This window comes from Lipotes vexillifer, unplaced genomic scaffold (assembly GCF_000442215.2).
Source record: "Lipotes vexillifer unplaced genomic scaffold, Lipotes_vexillifer_v1.1 scaffold458, whole genome shotgun sequence".
NCBI classification, from domain to species: Eukaryota; Metazoa; Chordata; class Mammalia; order Artiodactyla; family Lipotidae; genus Lipotes; species Lipotes vexillifer.
Window position 1 is genome coordinate 2,293,311 of NW_006783957.1, and position 12,349 is coordinate 2,305,659.

The following is a 12,349-nucleotide window of genomic DNA, read 5'->3' on the forward strand; positions in this document are numbered from 1 at the left end:
TCAGCAGATCAAATTATACAGACTTTGTAGGGAAGGAACATTTTTATGCTTAAATTTTCATCACAAATTTACGAAAGTCGACTCCTTAGGGCAACATTGACAATATGTTAGTGCACTCAACTACAAACTTCTTAGAATAGGATATTCAATGGCCAGCCTCTGGCGTCTAGAGGTCTCACTCCTAAGGGAGAACAGTGCTAGTAGGTGACAAAGCATAGCACTGTTTCCATTAAAATGGAAAGTCTTTCTTCCTAAATGGTCTTCCTCACAAAAACATAAAACCTCAGTCTAATCATGATAAAAGCATCAGACAAATACATGTTGAGGAACAGTCTACAAAATACCTGCCCAGTACTCCTCAATACCAGTAAATTAGTCATCAAGGTCATTAGAACAGAGTCTGAGAAATCGTCACGGCCAAGAGAGGGCTTGGGAGACATGAAAGTTAATGCAGTGTAGTATCCTGGATGGGGTCCTAGAACAGAAAAAGGACATGAGGGAAAATCTAAGGGCATTTGTATAAACTTTGTTTATAATAACTTATCAATATTGGTTCCTTAGTTGTTGTGACAAATGATCCATACTAACGCAAGCTGCTAATACAGAAGAGACGGAATGGCATACAGAAACTCTCTAAATGATCTATACAGCTTTTCCACTGATGTAAAAGTATTCCAAGATAAAAAGTTTATTTTAATAAAACATGGAAGATGAAACCAACATTTGGCAGCATCGGCTCCTCACATCCGTGAAGGGGTTACTATCTTGGCTGCAGAAATCGATACTATCTTACCCAAGAAAAGTTGGGTCGCCAATCCACAATGAAAGGAAGGAGGCATATGTCTGGAATATAAGATATCTTCTGGGATATCTCTTCATATTCCCACATGCTGGATGACAATCAAGGGGAAACTACAGAAACATAAAGGAGCCAGGACTGGAGTGCTAATAGCTCAGAACCTTCAGAAAGCAAGAGGATTTGGGTCATCCCATCAGACAAAGAACTGCACCACGATGCTTGCTAGTAGGGAAGAAAATAAGGCATGGATAATGAGAGGGTGAGGTTGTAAAAGCTATGACCCTGTGACCAATGGTGGAAATGAGGATTTCTTCCTTATTTTGGTATTGATGTATTACTATGTATTACTATTTATGGAATACTATACTATTAACCAGTTTTCTCCCTTTTCCCATTTACCTGTCATCTCACATAGAAATGTGAGTGGTAGGTATCTTATATTTTAGTATTTAGGCTAAAGCATGTTAAGAGAGGTGCAGCTCAGCTAAAAGAGGAATGAACCTTACCCAAAGGTGGATAATGTAACTGTGTATCCTCTTTGGGGAGCAGTTGGAAAAGTTCTCAGTATATGAGAAAAAGCAGAAACGTTGCAGGTGAAAGCACGATTCTATTTACTTGAAAATTAAGGATGGTTAAAAGAGATGTGCGTAGGTGCTGAGATAAGAGCTTGGCTGGTGGCGTTAAACTGTGTCAACTTAGCTCTGTTTCCCAGAATTCTCTTTATGAGATGTGCTGGATTAGAGAACTGTGTGGAAGAGCCGAAGGCCAACCAGGTGCAGCAGTCCTTAAGCCTGAAGATCACCGTGGGGGATGGAGGCGCTGTCACTCACACACATCCTCTCTGATCTCCTGGCTCATGAGATCTACCAGGTGCTCTTCCTTCAGGTTCTCCCCAGCCTGGGCCAGGTACCCGTGGGAAGGTCATCAGATTTTTCTTCAGGCCCTTTCCCGGTCAAGGTTGGAGACAGTGAGAGGTAGACACAAGCTTCCCTTTGTTCTTGAGAGTTTAGTTTGTCCTCATGGGTTTGAATTTGTTTCTGTGGTTCTCTGTCGCATATCCAGCTTGTTTTCTGAGCTCATGATGCTGACCCCAGGCTCATCATTGTAGCTAGATGTCTTCCAAATACTTTGTGAGCTCCCACAAAGGACTGTGTAAAGATTAATCACCACAATCAATGCCCTATATCATGTCATTCATAGTGGTTCTGCTTCTCTGATCAAGCCCTTAGTAATAAAGAACACAGAAAGGGAAGCTATGGAGGTGGAAGTGGATGAACCAGAATGGGAAACCAGAGGACAAACATCAGGGTCACTTAGAAGACAGAGAATTTGAAGAAGCAGCTGGTTTCTCCTTGCCCACCCCACAGGACTGCTGGAAGAAGCAGAGGTTGGCAGGTATATCTGCATAAGATATAAAGCAGCTAGCAGTCACTGGAGAGGAGAAGGTTGTCCCAGGAAGAGAGTAGTGTCTTGAGGATACAGGGAACCCCAAGAAGCAGGAATCAAAATGCCAACTCACCCCAATAGGCAGCATGACCTTCCCCAGTTAGCCTGCTCAATGACAAGAAACAAGATTCTGTAATCAATCACATCTGTACTCAAAGACAAAGGAACACAGATTATCAAATTAAAAAAAAAAAGTAGAAAAATCAAATCTTACCAATTACTTGAAGAAAAGCGGTAACATGAATGAGCCATCAACCTTAACCAACAGAATAATTCATTAACACAGGACTGCACAGGAGCAATCCCTAAGCATTTAGACATTTAAAATAAATGTGTTTAGAGACACTGGACATGATTTAATTCCCACAAAGAATAGTTTTATAAAATAGGGAAAAACATATGTTAAAACTTAAAATATTACTATAACAAATTAAGAATGAGAAGAACTTAGTATAAAAGGATTAGAAACAGAATAAAGAGACCTGGGTTATCTGTAAGCAAATGTGAATTGGATGAATAATGAAATTTTCAATATATACATTGAATGTGGGATGGCAAACAGTATCTTAAATATACTGAGGAAAAATTAACTTGAAACTTGATTTCTCTGTCCAATCATACTAGAATTTGTGGTAAAAAACAAATGAAAACTTTTTTTTGGTACTCAAAGGCTCAGAAATTTTTACCAACTAGAGGATATGTCTGAAATAATTATTTAGAAATAAATAGCTTTAAGGAAATTCTAGGCTAAAAGAAATAGTAATACTAACTATAGCAGTAAAACTTAAGTATATATATAAATAATTGTTGCCATAATTAAAAATACCTAAATACAGAATCCTAGGAGATCTTAAAATGGGAATTGTGGTGGGTGGAACAGTGAAAATATGCTAAGGTTCTTTTCTTATTCAGAGATAAGATATAAATACTGTTTAAATCCAGACTGTACTGGAAAAATGTGAAACAAAAAATTGTTCAAATCATAAAAGAAAAAAAGAGGTAAAGGTAAGATAGAAAGGAGAACTAGAAAACATGAAATACAATGACAGAGATGCAATCAGGGAAATCAATCTAATGATAAGGATGAAGTGGAGATAATCTCAGTGGTTCAAACAACCCAGAAAACAGCCTGTGCAATAGGCTATTTACAAAAGATGGTATTTATAGTAGAAAAATTAGAAAGTCTGAAAATACTGGAATGGAAATGCCGGTTGTACAAAGAAAATAAACCACATATGGTAACCCTGATGTCAGGTGAAATTCAAAGCAAAAGTGTTTGCCAGGCTTGAGAGGATGCATCTGAGCACAGTGCCTAGGTTGTGGTGAATGAAGGGGCATTCATTAGGTTTGTAAGAGGGATGACAAGGAGAGAAGGCTGGACAGCCTACGGCAGCAGTGTGGACAGTACTGTTGGTGTTATAAGAAAGTGGCTGAGAATAAGATGGACCCAGTGCGTAGTGGAAACAAGCAGATTTCAACTTCAAAGATTCTGGGGAGCAGTGTCTTCAGGGAAGAGTCCTATTTCAGTTCAGGTACAGAGTGGAACAAATATTTCCATATCCCATGATGACAGAAGTGAGTTGGCAGATTATCAAGGAAGAGGTGATTTTGGAAGAAAGCACTCCAGCATGTGGGATGAAATGAGGATAAAGAAGTATATAGTAGAATGGAGCACCCGTCCAGGAGGGGACAGTCATCTGATGGGTTTGCCCTGCGTTGTGGGAATGCTGGCCTCAGAGAAATCAGCTCTGATAAGTCCTGGCTTTCCTTTCCCTCCCAATGGTTGGGCATCTGTCACAGAAGTACAGGTGGGCAGAATGTCTTTAGGGAGGGCCATGAAGACAAGGTGGCTCTTTCTTAGGGTTCTGAATTGACACTGCAGTTTTGGCTGACACTCTCAAAAGGAGGGCAAGAGTGGGTGGCTGGTGAGCCTCTCTCACTGAGGCTGCCCCTCAACAAATTTGCTTCAACAAGTGTTCTTGAAATTTATCAGTTTGTAACAGCATCCTTTCTCTGTGCGACTGCAGAGAAACGTAAAGAAGAATTATGAGATCCCACTACAAAACATAGATCTTGGTGAAATAAATGTTCAAAAGGGAGAAATTAAAATGCAAAAAATTGAAGAAGACGTGTTCATTGTAGAAATAAGGCATGAATTTTTATGCACCCACAGACACTTATATACACTCATACATGTTGATAAACCTTGAAAGTGTCCTTACCACATCCTCTGGGAGGGCAGAGGTGGCTAGAAACAAACACAGCTACATGTATGGAGGTGGGAAGAGGGGGCGTTGAGAGGTGAGGGATTTCCCCTTTGGGGATATCCTAATAGCTTTCATCTGGTATCTCAGACTCTGGATACAGCCTGCAGGATGGGAATCGTGGGTCTAATTTTCATTTTGTGACACTTGTATGCAAAATTAGCATAATAATTGTATCTAATTCATAGAGTCATTGTGAGAATTAGCTCAGTCAATCTAAGCCATGTGTCTAGCCTTGCATCCGGCTCAGTGAATGTCCAATTACTGTTATTATTATAATCAGTCTTCTTTTTCCCTATTAGATTATTTGCCAGAAGAGGAAATAACAAGTAAAAAAACATATATCCAAAATACGAAATCTGGCAAAATAGTGAAACGTTATTAGGAACTTCTGTTAAACAAATGATAGATACATAAGATACATATGTAGGAGGACAGGTAGGGAGATGGGTAGGTCTATAGATAGACATATCTACTAGGTATAGGTGGCATATGTAGTCTTAGAAAGTTTTTCACCAGAAGGACACATTTATTTATCATTTCACATCTTGTCAGATATTAAAATACATTGTTTTTTTTTATACCCTCCAGTGTGTCTGTTTGACTCCTCCTCCTCTCCTTCCTCCTACTACTATTTCAAAACAAGTCTAAGTCTCAAAAATTTTACATTTGTGATGAAAAGAATCAACCTTCAAAAAGTCTAGTTTGTACCTCAAAGTTGCTTAAAAAAAGGCTAGTTTGGGAAGCAAGGTTTTAAATATTTTGCTTATAAAAGTGATACTCCACAGTCAGATTTATTTTTCTTACTGGAGGTAAATATAATATACTTGGTTATTTTTCTATCAGAGGTATTATCTTATTCACTTTTTTCCTCGGATGACAAATACCAAATGATTGTTTCTCTCTCCATCTCTCTATCTCTGTCTCTCTCTTTTATTCCCTTTACTACTGCTAACTTCTGCCTCTCTCTTTACATTTATATATATATATATATGTGTATGTATATATATATGCATATATATATACACACATATATATATATACATATATATAAACTTCTTACAGAATCTTGCATACTTTATTTTTCTACTAGAGGAAACGGGTAGATGAACGTCATGAGATATTTAAAAATGTGAGGTACAATCTATTCTGAAACCAACAGTGAGGACATTTTTCCTTACTTTTTAAACTTTATTTGAAAATCTAACAAACATAAAGAGAAAAGTCCTTACTAAACAGATCAATGAGTTACCACAAAGTGATTAACAAAGTGCTGGCTATTACATTGAAAATTTCAGCCCTCAGAGGGGGTCTTGTGTCTCCCGCGTCATTCACTCTTCACTCTTTCAAAAGAAGATAACTATCATTGTTTCTTAAGATAGAGTTTTACCTGTTGATGGCTTGAAATAAATTGGATCACAAAATTGGAAAATTTCTGTGTGTGGCATTTCACACAAGATTTTGTCATTATTTAAATTGTTTTATGTAGCTACTGTTTCTTCTTCAAATGTTCACTAGTAGGAGATCCATTGCATCTCTGATTAGCATTTGGGTTGTTTTCAATGCTCGGCTATGAAGAGTGTTTCAGCTCTGAACTTTCTTGAACACCCACGAGTACATTTCTGCTGAAAATACACTAAAGAGTGAAATTGCTGAGTCACGACATGTGTTTCCGTTCAACTTTAGGCTCCCCTGACTGCCACAGTCATTCAAAGTTGCTGTGCCAGTGAACATTTTTACAAGCAGTGGTGGGGAATTTCATCCTTCTGCAGCCTTGCCAGCTCTAGGCATAGTGAATGGCTTTTACCTTTAATCATTCTGTGGGGTGTGCAATGATAACTCTTACATAGTGTATTGATGACCTTTATGCTTACTCATTATAGGACACTTCCTTGATTTAGTGATCTTTGGTGCACTGCCTGTTCGAAGTTCTCACCCTTATTTCCATTTGGTTGTTTGTCTGTCTTATTATCTGGCAGTGTTTTGATTATTCTGGATATGAGCCATTTTTCAATGCCTCCTGTAAATATCTCCTTTCACTCTGTGCTTGCTTTTTCAATCTGTTAAATGTAAATTTTGATGAGAGACATTCCTATTTTAGATAGTCCAATATGTCAGTATTTTATTCTGTAGCGTTAGTGTCCTTTGTATCTTAATTCTTTCCCTTTACCACGTTCATACATTTATGTCCCTATATTACTTAAAAGTGTGTGTGCACTCACATACTTTCTTTTCTTCTAATGAATTATCAGAATTTTGTATCAAATCTATGCTAGAAAAGAGCTATTTTTATTTTCATTTTTTTCTTATTTCTTGAAGGATTGTCTTAGATTGATGTGATTTATTTCTTAAATGTTTGGTTGATTTCACTAACAAAATCATCTAGAGCTTGAATTTGTTTGTGGGAAGGTATTTAATTATATATTCTGTGTTTTTCAAAAATTTTTTTCTTCTTTAAGTTTTGATAGATTTTCTTAAATGTGTTGCTTTCTTTTCAGTTTTCAAATTTATTGGTCTATATTTGTGAATAATATATTCTTATGTTAACTTAATGTCCATGAGATCTGTAGTGAAGCCCTTATCCATTCCTGATGTTGATTATTTGTACTCTTTTTACATTTTCTCTCAACTGGTCTTGCCAAGAATGTATCAAGTATATTAGTCTTTTCAAAAAAAAAGATATTTGTTTTTATTGACCTCAAACTATTTTCTTCTTTTACTTTTATTATTTTTCTTTTTGTTTTATGTGGATATAATTTGTTATCAATTTTCTTTCACAGAAGGATGTTTAACTCATTTTCAGCCTTTTTTCCTTTTCCTTTTTGTATGCAATTAAGGCTATAAAGTACTCTTTAAGGATGGCTTTGCTGCATCCTACAAGTTTTCATGATTATATTTTAATTATTATTCAGTTCAAAGAATGTTCTCAGTTTTCATTGTGATTTCTTCTTGGAAAAATGGATTATTTTGATCTCTATTTCTGAATTTTTTAAACTTTGAGTGTTTTATCTAGTTATTCACTTACCTATTCCTAGCTTAAGTGATGGTGGTATGCTTATGAATGTAGTTAATATGATTTTAATCTTTTAAATGTGGTGACATTTTAGTTGAGCATATGATCAAATTTATAACAATTTTGTTTAACTATTTCTTATTGTCCAGACTAGAAATTCCAGTAGGTGAACTGACTTTACTCCTTTTACAAAGGAGTTGTAAATCAGTTAACTATATTTGTGTGTCTCTTTCTGAACATTATATTTTGTTCCATTGACCTATTTGTCTGTTCTCTTGCCAATACCATGCTGTCTTGATTAATACAACCTTATAGTAAGTCTTTAATTTGGATCATGTAAGTCCTCTGGATTTGTTTGCTTCTTCAGTATTATGTTGATAATTCTGGGTCTTTTAACTTCCTAAATAAAATTTAGGATTTATTTATTGATATCTACAAAATAACTTTCAGCAATTTTTATTGAGATGCAATTATTATTATGTAATGCCCCTCATTATCCCTGATAATTTTCTTTATTCTGAAGTAAGCTTTGTCTGTAATTAATATAGCTACTCTAGTTTTCTTTTATTTAGTGCTGGCATGGTATAGATATAGATACAGATACAGATCTTTAAGGGATTTCTTTCACTGCAGGTGGTAAACTGACCACAAGTCCTCTGAGACTTATATGGGAACAATGGCAGTGTTTCAGAAAAGAAATGATGGAAACTTGGACTTTGGAGAGTGAAGTGAAGAAAGCAGTCATAGAAGAATCTCAGAGATATCTACCCAGAAAAATAAATGAGATTTGGTGATGTTTGCTTATTCAGTTATTCATTCATTCAATGCATTCAACAATATTTGTTGAACAGTTATTAAGTGAACAAGAGAAGCTGAAAGTTATAGAGTGGTTTAGATCTGTTACTATATGTTACTAGAAATTACACATGTAATTAGAATTAGAATTATTAATATATGCTAATGATCGATATAATTAATAATAATCGCTATAGTTTGTGTTACCCTAAATTCTAAAAATAATATTTTTAAGAAGTGTTTTAATAGAGAATAATAGAGAGTGAGACGATAAGAATCCCCTGTAGTATTAATTAGAATTCAAAGTAGGTGCTTTAGCCAATGCACAAATTTCTGGTGTAGCTGCCTTAAATCTGTCTTTGGAATCATGGAAGTGGTAATTGCTTCAGGAGGAGAGGGAAGATTCCTGAGTATAGAAGAAGCACTAAAATTACCATAATGATATCTGACAAAGGTTCCTTTCTCTCCCCTGGAATTCCTTCATCTCACTAGTAAATCAAGGGAAGTTTTCTGAGAAATCCTTTTATTTACCTGTTAGTGAAAGAGATTTAGATTCTCGTTTGCCTTAAGATCTCCAATAACAGAAGAATGCTGGAACCGTGGCTCAACAGTGGAGAGAATCAGTACAACTGACCAGAAATGGAGCTGAAACTGGACCCAGTTCAGAATACAAATCCCTTGTTATGGTTTTCAGCCAGTTCTCTCTTCTTGTGGTGACCCCTCCACCATCTTCCCCTCAAATCCACTCACACGCGCCCCCCAGCTTGGCCCAAACTGTTTTCAGTGCTCTGTGTCCAACCCCCATAGAAACAATAATACCTCCTCCCCTCGAGGCAAATTTGTAGAAGTGCGCGAAAATCAGTATGCTTTTATTCCGAGACCAAGAATCATTATGCATCATGTTCTTTTACTTTCATGGCCTGAAGACGTTGTGTTAGCCTTACTTACTCAGAAAGAGGAAATTGTTTAAAAATTATTATTGCTCTGGAGCCTTGAGAAGCACTGTTTGCCAAATATTAAGTACCATCTTGCCTAAACTGCTGTGGAGGCAGAAAATATTTATTTAAAAGAATGTGTTTTAGAGGTTACATAAAATGAATAAAACGATTTTCTAGAAAATTCAACATATGCCATTTTTCTCAGCTGAAGCTCGCAGGGATGTTGGAAGGATGCTGGACTTTGAAACCAGAGAGCCCTGTTCAACTCCCAGCCTGGCTACTCCCAGTTGTGTGAAATACGTGAAGTTGCTTAAATGCTCTGGGAATCGGTTTTCCCATCTGCATAAGCCATAGTGATGCTAGGAGGATGAGGCAAAATATACATAAGGAGTGGTGGTGATTATTATTGTACAATAGGAAGTGCTGTTACTTTTAATCAGGATCATTTTTTCCCCTTTCTCGTAGCTTAAATGTTTTTCTTTCTTTCTTTTTTAAAAATTTTTGTTTTATATTGTTGTATATTTGATTTACAATGTTGTGTTAATTTCAGGTGTACAGCAAAATGATTCAGTTATGTGTAAACATATATCTATTCTTTTTCAGATTCTTTTCCCATATGGGTTATTACAGAGTACTGAGTAAAATTCTCTGTGCTATACAGTAGGTCCTTGTTGATTATCTATTTTATATATAGTAAAATGTATATGCTAATCCCAACCTCCTAATTTAGTCAGGATGATTTTTAATGTAAAATAATGCTGCAACTATAGAACACAGTTGGCCAATGTTTTAGGAATTTTTTATGCCATTGATAAATTTTTGGTCCATCAAGATGAATTTGTTGGAAAGTAATGTCACACGTCTGTGAGATCATTGATTGAGGATACTGATTTAGCCTGGGATTGTGGAAGGCAGGCAAAATACAGTTGTTTTATAAAGAAATATACTGGAATATACTGCTATTGCTGTTACCTAGTAAGTTTATTAAATAGAGGTGATACAAGAAAATGATCCAAACCAAAAAAAAAAAAAAAGAAAATGATCCATTCTTATGTAAGCAATTAATGTCAATGGTCAATGAATATCATATATATTAAATATTCAACCAGTAAAGACATTTTTGCAAGCAGAAACAGGAGAAGCATATCTTAACACTTAAGCTATAAACTTTATAAAAATTTCGTATAAAAAAAGCATGAGTATCAATTATTTAAGGATAGATTTTTTATATGTAATGGGAAAGTTGATGCTAGCTGTAAACAGTTTCTACAAAAAATATGCTTAGAATAACAATGTTCATAGATTTAGAAAAATATACTTAGAGTTATATCTAAATGCTGCAGTAAAAATGAAAATCCATACTTGTGAAAACTTGTCAATGTAGACTTTTCATCCATAGACATTAAAAACAAAACATGACTTGAATTACACAAATATAATAATTCCCTTCAATATCAAAAAAAGTAAATAGTAAATGAATGAGTAATCTAGGATTCCTCATCCCCAGTTCTGCTAAATAAAATGTGATTCCATACACAGTACTAAACCCACTGCAGAAATAGCTACTCCCTTTAATAGCTTCCTGCTTGCCAATTCCAAATTTGGTCCCCAAATTACTATGAAAAGAAATGACACGGGCTTCCCTGGTGGCGCAGTGGTTGGGAGTCCGCCTGCCGATGCAGGGGATACGGGTTTGTGCACCGGTCCGGGGAGGATCCCACATGCCGCGGAGCGGCTGGGCCAGTGAGCCATGGCCGCTGGGCCTGCGCGTCTGGAGCCTGTGCTCTGCAATGGGAGAGGCCGCAGCAGTGAGGGGCCCGTGTACCACCAAAAAAAAAAAAAAAAAAATGACACATTTACAATGTGATTGTCATATATTATGGCAGATGAGTGAAAATTTTCCCATAAAAATGAAACATTTGGCACTATGGACATAATTTTAGGTCTTAGATAAAAATTTAATAATAGATAATTATGTTCGTGCACATGATATTTTCATGCTTTATCTCCACTCTGATTAGTAAATTCCTCCAACAGTTATGAGTTTATTCAATTTCCTCTTAGTTTCCACTGTCCAGGATGGGTTCAGATTATGTACTCTGGTTGGTCTTCTAGTTATTCTCAGTGGGCTCAAATTAGTCTGGTTCAGTGGAAAAAATGCTTATTCAATCTTCATGTAGTACATATTAAGGGTTTGGGAATAAAAATAACCTATTTTCAAACTTAGCCCTTCACTTACTGGCATGTGTAATTTAAGACAATATGTCCTTTCTAAGCCTCATTTTATTTTTATGTAAAACGATTGCAGAGTAATTTTCTCTCTGAAGATTAACTAAGATAGCATATGTGGACTGTCCTACAAGATATAAACTACACTTTCTTCCTCTTCCTTTGTTTAAAATATGTTTTAGACTCTGTCTGAGGCTCTGAGAATTCATAAGAAACAGCTCTACTCTTCCTGAAGCTCACATGCTCTGTACAAAAAACTAGGTGATGAGTCTTGTTTTACTCCTATAGCCATGGATTCTTGCCCTGAGTCCCTGCTGGTTCATGCTTTTCTTCTCTGTCTTATATGTTGGAGTCCTCAAAGCCCATTTCTAGTCTCTGGCTCTTCCCTCTTTGCATCCTCACAAGCCTTTGCATTCTCAAGGCTTTAATTAACCCGGGAATGTAATAGACTCAATTTCTACTCACACCCCAGAATTTTTTTTCAAAATCTGGTGTTATACAACAAACACCCTATGTGACATTTGAACTTGGGTAAATCACAGAGAGCTCAGAGCTACATTTTCAGAAGCCTTGATACTGGCTTCTCAGTTGAGTTTTCCCTCATACTTCCCCATTTCAGTAAATGAAACTGCTACCCTCCAAGTGAATTGGTCCAGAAACTTTGCCCCTTCCTCATTTCTTCTGTTTCTATTAGCATCCACATCACAACTACCAGTCAATCTTCTCCCCAAATTATATATGGAATATCTTCCTTTATCACCACCTTTGCTGCTGTAACTTGAATGCAAACTGTTGTCATCTTTCGCCTTTAGTATTGTGGGAGCTTCCTGCTCTTTTTTTTTTTTTTTTTTTTTTTTTTTTTTTT